Raw genomic sequence first — 12,696 nt, 5'->3', positions numbered from 1 at the left:
ATGAAAACGATTGCGAGAAACTGTCAATCAAGATGTTGCAAAAGTTGCAAAGACTCTGCAGTTCCTACAGGTCTGACCTTGGGGAATATACAGCTACATCATGTGGAGGAGGAGGGGACAGAGCAGGAGAAACTGCTCACATTATATTTGTTTCAGCCTGATGTTGTGTTATTATCCCTGTAAAAGCCTGCAGACCCACACAGCTGATCAGAGGATGAGTGCGCTCGGACAGAGACAAAATGCCAAAAGCTGCATCGTAAATTAGTGCCTGACACAGAGGGTTTTTTGGGAGAAATTAAGTGCCTTGTACATTTTTGACACATCGAACAGGCAAGCAAATATGTTTTCTTGGCCCATTTTTGTGCAAAACTCGTTAAACTATGCGGATTAAACATCCCCATCTGCAGCCGTTATGCTGCAGATCTCTGAGCTCATAATAACCACAGAAGCAACTTTCACAGAATTCACTGGAGGCTGATGCCACAACTATAGACAAGTACCTCAAAAAAAGACACAACTTCAAAAATCCCAGACATAATCTGTTGTCATTAGAAGCCTTGTCATCTTAGATATTTATCCAAATGGTTCTTGCCGAAATTTAAAGTCTTAATTTTCCTTAGGAGAAGGAGAATGGAATGAGATTAAGCTAATATTCATCACTGTCTTAATGTTGTACTTACAATAATAGCCCAGCTTCATCGTGTGTCTTTATCAAATTACCGTTATGGTTCAAATCATTTCTAGAAATATATTTTTCAGCTGAGGATCTGTACTGGACATCATCAAGGTGTAATCATTAAAAACACTTTTCAGCTAGAAGAACAGAGCTTACTGATTTCTGTCACCAGTTCATGCTTTCTGCCACTCAGCTGGACGTGCACTGACTTGCACTGTGGTTGACATCACATGCATACCCTCTAATATAATAGGTCACAGCGGAGAGCGTGGTCTAGACCTGCCCTTTTTGTAAAACGTCTTGAGATCATTTTGGTTATGAATTGGTGCTAAACAATCAAAAATTGATTGCCTGGTTGACTGATTATATGTCAGATTATCTGTAAAAAGGCAAACTAAAAGTCTTTCTTAAACAAAGTCAGTGTTTCGCTCGGTGCTGTGGTTGATGTTTCTTGATGATGATTTACATTACCACCTATTAGTGAGCTTTATTTTGAAAGTCATAACAGACTGTGCAGATTTATGATTTTTTACAGGGGTTCCTTGCATGTACACAACAGATGCAATGTGCAAACGTTAAGTTAAGATTGTGGCTTTTGTGTTTGTTTAGTGCATATGGCACTTCACTTTCAGAGGGTCCCTTTCTTTTCATTTGGAAGCAGGAGAAGCACAAGCCTTGCTGATAATATTTAAAACAGTTCTGTTGTATTCAAGAGTCTCAGGGGTAGAACAGAATATAAATATGTTCAGTATGGGAAATAAAGGAAAAATCCAAAGGTTTAGGAGTTTGTCACAAAGTCAGTTTTACCTCATCTGTACTGAATCAGCTGTTTTCAGTCCTCAGTCCGCCACTGTGCTCAATAAAGTAGAGTGGCTGCCTCGCCTGCTCCTATCTGACAACACACAGACAGAATCAATCAACACTTCCAATCAAGACTAATGGAGAGGAGTGTTTGGGTTTAACACTATAGAAAGGTGTGGCCAAGTAACTGATAATGTGAGTGTGGGCTTTATTTTTCAGGGAGTGAAAACACTGAATGATCTCCTACATCTTGCTAACAGTAAGTGACATGTTCTGATTACAGTACTTACGTAGCGCTTTTAATTGAGCAACCTTTCTTTTCAAATCCATACTTAGCCTTCGTTTCTTATCAGAACTTGAAACGTTGTCAGTCAAGCCAGCAACCTTTAGCATGGTTTTAATAACAGCCGTGGTGTTTGGGATCATCAGCAGGCAGGCACTCTTTACATGAGAGGCAGCTTTTGAGCACTAGTTTTCTCTGAGAGAAAACAAATCTACAACCAGCAGCTATGCAAAGCATCAAGTAGATTTACATGAACACCAAAAAAAGTGGTTATTGTCTGACTTCTTAAGCAGTCATGTTAATAGTGTAATCTGACTTAATTTACCAGAGAATGGCCATGATCAGACTTGGAAATATCAGATTAGCATAGCAGATTTGCCCAATAATCTTTCATTCAGTGCACGTATGTAGTTAAATCTGGTGTATTTTAGGTCTCCAGTTCTTGCATGCTTATGTTAAGTAATTGCAGTTACCAAGCTCCTGTTACTACCACACTTTCGGTCGCTGCAGCTAATGTGAAAATATGACACAAACCATCTACTTTGCAGATGTAGCATTGTGTCATAAGTTTAAAATCAACTCTCTCCTTCATTGCAATACTTCTTCTGTGGTCAGTAAGCTCAAGCGATGTTTTTATATCAGTGGAACTAAACATAAACTTAAAGCAAGATTGAATGAACATTAACATGCTTTTACCAGTGGCAATGCACAATTTCCCACGGCTCTAAATTGCAAAGAGGATAATCATGGCAGCTGAATGAAAGAAGCTCTTACAGCATCTTTTTGAATATATACATTGAAAGCAATTGAATATCCTGGTTGAATAGGATTTTTCTCCTTTCCTGTTGCTGATTTTGGATTTCTACTTTTTAAAATATTTAGATTAGAGAAGATGATGATGCTAAATACTTCAATATTTGACTGTTTGTTGGAAAAAGTCCCCGTCAGCTGCCAGTTTTATAGTGCCTTTTCAGTCACAGAGCTGGAAAAAAAGCATTACCCTGCCCAGCAACGGCAGTCATGGAAAATTCTGATAGGATAATTCACAATTTTGTTTAACCCTTTATATGCTGAAGCTATGTTTAAGGGGGTTTATTTCTCAGACACATTTTGTTTATACCCTTGATTGTTTAATTATGAAAATATCAAATAAAGATTTTAACTACTGTAATTTCAAATATTACAGTTTCTCACTGATTTCGTCTCTATTTTTACATCAGTTTGTCTTTTCCCCCCAAATACTTCTTTAAAAATCAGCTTATCAGTACTTTTAATGTGATTCTGAAAATAAGCCATGTATTTAATTTATCTCAGTGTGCATGATTAAATTAACCTGGGTATTGAAGGTGGAATATTTAATTTTTCTAAGGTGTTGGAGCAGTTATACCTCTGCTGGCATTTTTAATCTTTTAGTTTTCAAATAGCCCAGAATTTCTAGGGAAAACACCTAAAAACTGTGGTTGATATAAGATCAATGTTATGCTGATTTTTGGCACTTTTGGCATCAGATTACCTAGTGACCTAGATGGTTCTTAAAGTACCACATGGTGACTGTGTTTGGTGTGGCCTATTAGCTCTGAATGATTGAAGACTGTAATTTACTGACTGAAGACGTCAAAGTGCGGCATGGCAGAGATGACAGTTTGCCGCTGATTCTTGTGTTTAAATTTCACATTAAAAGGCAATGAAATGTACCTTGCATTTTGCAGGTTGCAATGCCTTCAACTAGTGTTTCCATTAGCCAACATGTGCAAAATTGGGCAGACCATTTTTTGTACACTTTTCTGCTTTATAGCTGTATTGGATCATAATCTACAGTTGCAATCAAAATTATTCAACCTCCATTGCAAATCAGGTTTATTGTGGAAAATTTACAGACTTTTTGCTGTTTGCATTCATCAAATTATCAAAAGGAATTGAAATACAGTAGCTCAACACAACTAAAGCTTCCAGTGGTTCCCCAAATCCAACTGAAAATGCATTCTTGCAAAAGATCTCCAGCAAAACAGTGAGTATAGCAAGGTGAACATAGATGGTTTCCATGCCAGAGCTCCAAGACATACAACACTACTGACCAAAAAGCACAAGAAAGGTCAGCTCAGATATTCTCAAAATCACATAAACAAGCCACAGGGTTTTTTTTTTTTTTTTTTTTTTTGGATTCTGTTCTGTGGAGTGATTAAACAAAATTGGGAGTTTTGTTGTGGTGGATCAGTGATATGTCTAGAGGAAGAAGAATGAAGCATACCCTGAAAAGAACACTGTGCCCACAGTAAAGCATGGTGGTGACTCAGTGATGCTCCAAGGCTGTTTTGCATTCCCTGGCACAGAAAACCTGCAGCATGTGGAAGGCAAGATGGATTCACCGAAGTATCAAGAAATCTGAGTAGGAAACATCATGACATCTGAAGCTTGGGCGTCATTGGACCTCCCAACAGGACAATGATCCCAAGCATAGCTTAAATTCCTCCATAGCTTGGTTGCAGAAGTCATGGAAGTTTTTTAAATGGCCATCACAGTCACCTGTCTTGAACAGCACAGAAAATCTCTGGTGGGATCTGAAGAAGACTGCTGCGGTATGCAGACCTGAGAATATTACTGGACTTGGAGGCCATTGCTCATGAGGAATGGGCTAAGATTCCGTAGGAATGGTGCCGGAAGCTGGTGTCTGGCTATGAATCTTGTATGCAGCTGGTCATAGAAGCAAAAGGGTGCTCTACTAAGAAATAAAGATGCTTGCCATGATGGGGCAGAATAATTTTGAGACTGGGGAAGTTATTTTAAGTTGGATTTTCAGATGAATTTTAGAAAACCACTTGAAGCATTAGTTGCATTAAGCTATTTAAACTGTCTTTCCTTTGATTTGTTCATTGCAAAAAGGAGAAAATCTGGCCATTTCACAAAAATTTGAAATTGAGGTTGAATAATTTTGAATGCACTGTACAATCAGTAAACCAGTTCTAACAATCTCTAGTAAACAAATATAATGAGCCTTTTAGGCCCCTTTTTCAGTTTTCTAAAGATGATGTCATCAGTGTTGTTCTGCACTTTTAATTTTGGATTGAAAGTCTTCCTGTACATACAGATCCTATGTAGTGATCACTGAACATTAAGTAACACATTTCAAAATGACAGTTATGTTATGTAGATTTGTGAAATGTAGAGAATCTAGAGAATATTGATATGAGATCAGGTTTAGATCAGTGACAGGCTAGGAGTAGCGCTGTGTGTATCAAAGGAGTGTTTGTGTGGATAGTATCTGAAAGAGAGTAAGTTCAGCAAATTTAAGCCATCTTTAAGCAGCTGGTAAAATGAAATGGAGAAAAAGCGCCACAAATAGCCCATATATAACATTTGTTGACAATGTCCCATCAAATCTCCATTTCTTTCAATCATAAAAAGATACAGAAAAGTCACACTAACAGTCAAATATCAAAATGACCTCCCAAATTGCTGAGATACCAGTTCAGACTGGATTGCTATTACCAGTGAAGCTCTGTTCGTACTGAAATTTGGTCGGTAATTCTCCCTGGAATTTTTACTTTACAAATTACAGACATGGTTGACATAGGATGAAAAGCTCAGACCTCCACAATTATTATAAAATATCAAAGGTCAACAGGTCATACTGATCTTGTGTTGATCATGGGCAATAAGAAATTGTTTTAACAAGTCTAGGTTTCTTTCCTGTATTACAAACAGGAATAGATGGCTGGATGAGCAAAAACATGAATTGTCAACTATGGGCAAACACTAACCAGTCAGATTGGTCTGTGAAATCCTTAGTCAGGACTATCCCGATTGTACTCAGTTAATTTCAGCAGGTTCATTACTGCCATTAGATCTACATTGGTATCATTTAGTACTTAACTTTACCACGTTGAACTGTTTAACCTTTATCATGTGGCAACTGATCATGTGACTGGTGGTACATCTATAAAGGAAGTAGCTGTGTAGCCACCAGAGGTGGAAAAAGTAGATGACTTTTTCCCGTCACTGCTTATGCTACACAAAATACCAGTAATGGGGGAAACATTATGTGAACACATTGTCAACAGTAGTGAACAAGGACATATTTAGGATAATGATGGCAAGTAAAATCTAGCCTTGTAAAGCAGATGGACTGGCCAGATTCCATGTCTGTCATCAGGCAAAACCATCTTGCAAAGCTCGAGTCTGAAACAATCATGCCAGGTCTGAAACAGACTTAACCAATCAGCATCAGTTGAGGAGAACAAGGCTGTAGCTACAGGAGGAGTTAAGTTATACTGGGAGAGGGTGGCAATGGCTGCTGCCATAGCAGCATTTAGCTCAGATGTAGCAATGGTATAGCAGCACGAATTTTAAAATGGACCAAATTTCTTTATCAATAAAGAGCAACGAACAGTGCTCAAAGTTGTTATGATGGAAAAGATGTCTTTGCTCTTCTGCCAACATGCTCTGGCTTGAGTTTGCCATAGTTACAGGAGGGGTTTAGTTATACTGTAAGCTGGTATAGACAAGGGCTGCTGCTGGTGTAGGGATTATCTTAGATGTGACTTTAGTAGAGCCACAGTATTTATCAGGACCCGGCCACATTTATTTAAAGAGCCACACCAAAAGTGTGTCTTAGCAGAGAAATCATAACCACTGCTACATTAACGTTATACTCAGTTCTAACTTCAGTCCACAGCTGTCATCAAGTACTTGTGCTGCTTATGATGCCATGATAATGCCATGTTCCTGAGAAAGCTGTTGGTTTTGTTAAGTCTTCCTGAGTTTCAATTTTGATTGAATTTTCACAAAGCTTTTCTGATCCAGGAAACATCTAATTTTATCCAAAGTGCAAAGTGAGCTTTCAGGGACTCCTTATCTTCTCTTCTTTTGGAGGTCATTCTGTTTTTGTCTGGATGTAGCTATTAAAATACAGACAAAAGCCTTCTTTCCTCTGTACTAGTGGTAAAACCAGTAACAATGCCACCAATGTTTAACTTCTGCCCAGGAAGGGATTTTCTCGTTAATGTCATCACTGGTTTGAACACATGGTTGGTTAAGTTGCACACACAAGGCAAAACTCATGCCATGATACAGTAGCTCAGCCTACCAGCTACAAGTGGAAAATCCAAGTAGTCTTGGGCAGTTTCTTTACACCGCGTTCCACATTATTACGCAAATGATATTTTTCTCTGATTTTCCTAACTATTAATGCAAATGACAGTCAGAATATTTTTCAAGTCATCAGCCATTAGAGCATAATTCAAATGTTTTTGAACAAACTTCATAATGACAAAAAATATTTTTTTTAAAATAAAAACCTCAAAATGCACTGTTCCACATTATTAAGCAAAACAGCTTTTTAAAACATTTTATAGGTTGTAAAGAACTGAAAATGGTCATTTGTAGAAATTGCAGCATTAGGAGGTCATATTTACTGAAATCAAAGCTATTTCAATCAAAAACATCTTAACAGGACAAGTTCCATGTTAACATAGCAGCCCTTCTTTGATATCACCTTCACTATTCTTGCATCCATTGAACTTGTGAGTTTTTGGAGAGTTTCTGCAAGAATTTTTTTTGCAGGATGTCAGAATATCCTCCCAGAGCTGCAGTTTTGATGTGAACTGCCTCCCACCCTCATAGATCTTTAGCTTGAGGATGCTCCAAAGGTTTTCAGTAGGGTTGAGGTCAGGGGAGGATGGGGGCCACACCATGAGTTTCTCTCCTTTTGTGCCCATAGCAGCCGGTGACACAGAGCTATTCTTTGCAGCATGAGATGGAGCATTGTCATGCTTGAAGAAAATTTTGCTACAGAAGGCACGATTCTCTTTTTGTACCACGGAAGAAAGTGGTCAGTCAGAAACTCTAGATACTTTGCCGAGGTCATTTTCACACCTTCAGGGACCCTAAAGGGGCCTACCAGCTCTCTCCTCATGATTCCAGCCCAAACATGACTCCACCCCCTCCTTGTTGACGTCCTGGCCTCATTGGGACATGGTGGCCATCCACCAACCATCCACTACTCCTCCATCTGGACCATCCAGGGTTGCGCGGCACTCATCAGTCAACAAGACTGTTTGAAAATGAGTCTTCATGTATTTCTGGGCCCGCTGCAACCATTTCTGCTTGTGAGCACTGGTTAGGGGTGGCTGAATAGTAGGTTTATGCACGACTGCAAGCCTCTGGAGGATCCTACACCTTGAGGTTGGTGGGACTCCAGAGGCACCAGCAGCTTCAAATACCTGTTTGCTGCTTTGTAATGGCATTTTAGCATCTGCTCTCTTAATCTGATGTATTTGTCCATCAGAAACCTTCCTCATTATGTCTTTATCTGCACAAACCTGTCTGTGCTCTGAATCAGCCACAAATTTCTTCACAGTACGATGATCATGCTTAATTTTTCCTGAAATATCAAATGTTTTTATTCCTTGTCCAAGGCATTACACTATTTGACACTTTTCAGCAGCAGAGAGATCCTTTTTCTTTCCCATATTGCTGAAACCTGTGGCCTGCTTAATAATGTGGAACATGTAGAAAAGTGCATTTTGAGGTTTTTATTTAAAAAAAAAAATAGTTATCATTATGAAGTTTGTTCAAAAACATTTGAATTATACTCTAACTGTTGATGACTTGAAAAATATTATGACTGTCATTTGCATTGATATTTAGAAAATCAGAGAAAAACGTCGTTTGCATAATAATGTGGAACGCGGTGTAGTCTTAAGCTTAAGTAACTGTTTAAAGTTATGTTTCAGCTCCTGACTCACTCCTTTTAAGTCAAGCCTGATTCAAACAAGCAGATTTTGGCTCTGATCATGGTCAAAGACGCATCTGTAAATGTTGTCACTCTGTACGCTTGGCTAAAGATACATTTTTCACAATGAAAATCCCTAATCGTTGAGCTGTTTAAATACTTGTACAATGAAACAGCCATATCAGGATGATAAAGCATTGAGGATAATGTTTTAACAGTTGTAATGCTTATACATGGTAATACAACAAATCCCAAAAGTATTCTGAAGTTCAAAGGTCATTCCATTTCATCATCATCTCTTATGCTGATGCTTTAGAGGTGGAATAAGGCACAACTATAAGAATCAAAGAGGAGACAGACAGGGAAATAAGTGAAACACAAGCTACCATGAACAGGAGCCTCAGGGAGAGAAAACAGCCTGATCAGCCGAAAAACAAAAAAAAAAACAAGTATGTTTACTGTTTTTACATGAACACATCCTATTGCAAATATATTTCTGTATCTTTGTGTGATAAAAAGGTAAAATCCATAAAATCCAACAATACATAAAATTTCCCTCTAATCCTTTTCAAGGAAACCTTCGATGGATCAGATTGAGTCAGACGCTGTCCCTTAGGCTGTCATGAAATTATTACTTCATCCATAAAAAAGCCAGAATGAATACAAAATGTTTCTAGGCCCACTGAGCAGTGAGCAGTGATTTGTTGAGACCTTGATGCAGACAAGCAGCCTGACTTCAGGGTGAAAACAGTTGTCCTATACTGAATTAATTCAGCCCAACACAATGCTGTTTGACGAGTTATGTTAATTTTGACTTCAATGTCTTGGATGGTTATTTTACATGATTAACAACCGTGTATGGGCCACTCAAACCCCAAGCCCAGCCTTTTTTAGGCTTATTTAGCTACGGTTAGGGTTAGAAAAAAGGGAGTGTTTTAAAACTATGTGAAGGCCTGGGATCTTTCACAACCACGCCCCTCATATACACAGGCCACTCAAACTCCACCCTCAAGACCCCAGGGCCCCTGGCCTATGTGTTACTGTTAGGGTTAGGGTTAGGCTAGGGTTAGGGTTAGGGTTAGAAAAAGGGGGGGGGGGGGGGGGGTTTAAAACTATGTGAAGGCCTAGGATCTTTCAGGATCACTACCCTCACATATACGGGCCACTCAAATCCCACCCCCAAGGCCCCAGGGCCCCTCCCCCAAGTGTTACTGTTAGGGTTATCTAGGGTAAGGGTTAGAAAAACAGAGCGCTCTCAAACTATGTGAAGGCCTGAAATCTTTCATGACCACTCCCTAAGACAACACAATGACAAATTCTCCCTAATGCACATCAGTTACTTGGTCGGTGTCTTGTTTGGTAGCTTACACAGATCCACACACAGTGGATTCAAATGCAGACTACACACACTCTGCATTTGCAGTGTTGTGTCCTTCTCTTCAATGTTATTCTGGTATTTCTTTTAGCCTCTACCGTTGGTCAATACCTTAGGAGGTGAAAAAGTTTATGTTTTCTAGAAAGGATGTGCGGTGTCATATAGAATCCTGTTTTTTCTTACTCAGTGAATAACTTGTCTTTTTTCCATGGCATGGTATTACATTTGTGATAAAAACTAATTATCTCACTAAAGGAGGTGACTGACTAACATTGTTCTCTGTTCAAGGACAGCTCTGAAACATGACTACTCGGCGAAGGACCTAAAACATGACCGTGATGATTTTAACTCTCTTATAAAGAAAGGGAACATTGAGTTGTTGGTGAGAAACTTGAATAAATATAGTTGTTTGAGGGAGAAATATGTGTGTTTTTCCAGCAATATAAAACAGATAAACGAGTTCTTTTTAAAACAAAAGGTTGTCCCATCCTTCCAATCAAATTCCAGATCACAAAGTGTGGGCATTATAGAAATAATTTTCTGATCAATAGGGAGTATCTATCGGTGAAAATAAATAATTGCCATCCATGTTGTGATTACACTCTTCTACACCCGTCTTTTTTTTTTTTTTTTTTAAATTCAGGTATGAAATTTTTTGATCAACTACTCAAAATTAATTTCAGTTAGTAATACATTTATTAAATAGTTTGGCTAATATTGCTAGCTGAATTAGAGAATTCTGGGGCGCAGAGGGCCAAGTGGTTTAAGGTGCTCCCCATGTACATGGGCGGCCCAGGTTCAAATCCAGCCAGTGGCCCCTTCCCACTCCTCTCACCACTCTCTCATTCCTGTTTCTGACTCTATTCACTGTCCCTCTCTATTGATAAAGGCACAAAAAGCTCAAAATAAATGAAAAAAAAAATAAAGTAAATAGAGAATTCTTTTTGATTTGACTAAAGCTTTCTTTTTATTGTCAGTGATGAAAACTACACACACAAAAAATTAAGCGTGTGGGTGAAGGCTAAAGATGACAAAAACATGAATATAACAAATATGCAATTTCTTCTTTGGACTAAAGGTCTTTGCACATCGAGTTTGTTATTTTCAGATGTGATTTTTCAGCTCCCTGCCTTTCCATCCTGACAGCGATCTTCATAGTGCACCGATTCGTACGTCACAGCTGTGCTGAGCTGACGACAAAGAGAGCTGCTTTTTAATTCAGTGTGCTAGGTGGCTGTGAGTACAAACTGATGCCTTTATATTTTATAATTTCGGGGGGGCACTAATCTGAATCACCAATCATCATCAAAATGACATGGACCAATGCAAAATTACACAGAAAATCAAAAATGTTCCAAAAAAATAATAATAATCGAATAAATTTATATTTAAAAACTGCCCCCCGGTTCAAAGGCCTTAAGTCTGAAATAGCTGCTAAAATTATCCTTGAATCTGCATAGAGTATAACCTGGGAAAGACATTTAAAAGCCCCACTGAGCTAAAACTCCTGAGAAGCCCTGTTATTTATGTCTTCATATCAAACAATTCCAGGAAGGTGGATAAATTCAGCCTTTTTGGTTGGCGTTGCCAGATTGGGCAGTTTTCTCTCTAATCGGGCTGGTTTTCAGTGGCATTGTGCTGGATAAAATGGGCTTGGGTGGGTGGACAGAATTTGGGCTGAGTTAGGTGAATTTTGAAATACATTAATTAATTAATTAATTAATAGTGGCAGTTTGTTAAAAGTACATTTTCAGATTGCATTATTAACATATCCAGTCACTGTACATTTTTGATATGACATTTTTATTTAAGCTGCTCTTCAGCAAAGAGACATGGATTCTGCCCTTTTTATGGACCTCCTGTGACTTTGTCTGGCTTTTCAGTTATATGATATTGTGTGCATACTCTTCCTTTCTCCCTAGTTCTCTCAATGCAGGTCGCATTTTTGACAGTCTAAATGAAAAAATATTTCTGTTAGTTAAGCAGTCCCTTTATCAAGGCAAAGGCTGAAATTAAAAAAAAAAAAAGGTTCAATGACACAGCCTTCTATTCATGTCCTTGCACACGTGCTAAATTGCTGTAATTATTTTGTATCATTCAAACATTGTAATAATCACAATACTGCTGCTATTGTTTATGAATTTTTTTGTACATTTCATTATATCGTATACAGTTTTTGATAGATTTGGGTAAGTTTTGAGCAATTATTGAGCTTGAAAGCCTCAAACTAATCTGGCAACACTGCTTGTGTGTCCTTCATGTTTGAGTCCTCCACCAGCGGCCTGGGGAATCAGCACAGTATCTTAACTGCTCCTAGTGTTACACTCTTTTGGACAGAGATCTCTGGATCTGCTGGAGCTATTCTCCTAGTCTGGTGCTCCAATCAATACTGGTACTACCGTCGCCTTCCCTCCCCACAACTTCTCTGGCTGATCTTTCAGTCCTTGGTATTCCTCAGCTTGCATGGTTCCTTTTAAAGTCACGTAGGAATGCTACATCTCTCACCACTGCCTCCTTCTGCTGTTTATCTAAAAGTCCCACAGGATCTGAGCTTGGTATTCTGGGCCACCTTTGGCAGATGACTGGTATCACATTTGAACCATTGAGAGGTGGAAACTTTTAGTTAAATTGTTAAAGTCATACTTTTGGCATTGGAGATGAGCAAGTGCATGCTCACATTTATATGTGTCCAGTAGTGATGGACTTCTCTGGCTTTATTAATTGAAAATAAATGCATCAAAATACCATTTTCCTAATAGCTATGACTGCTTCAAGCAAAATGGAGGAGAGTTTCATATTGCTCTTTGCCTGGGGGCCTCCAAATTACTAAA

The sequence above is a fragment of the Cheilinus undulatus genome, linkage group 2, assembly GCF_018320785.1.
Source record: "Cheilinus undulatus linkage group 2, ASM1832078v1, whole genome shotgun sequence".
In the NCBI taxonomy this organism is placed as follows: domain Eukaryota; kingdom Metazoa; phylum Chordata; class Actinopteri; order Labriformes; family Labridae; genus Cheilinus; species Cheilinus undulatus.
Note: the sequence above shows the minus strand (reverse complement) of the source record.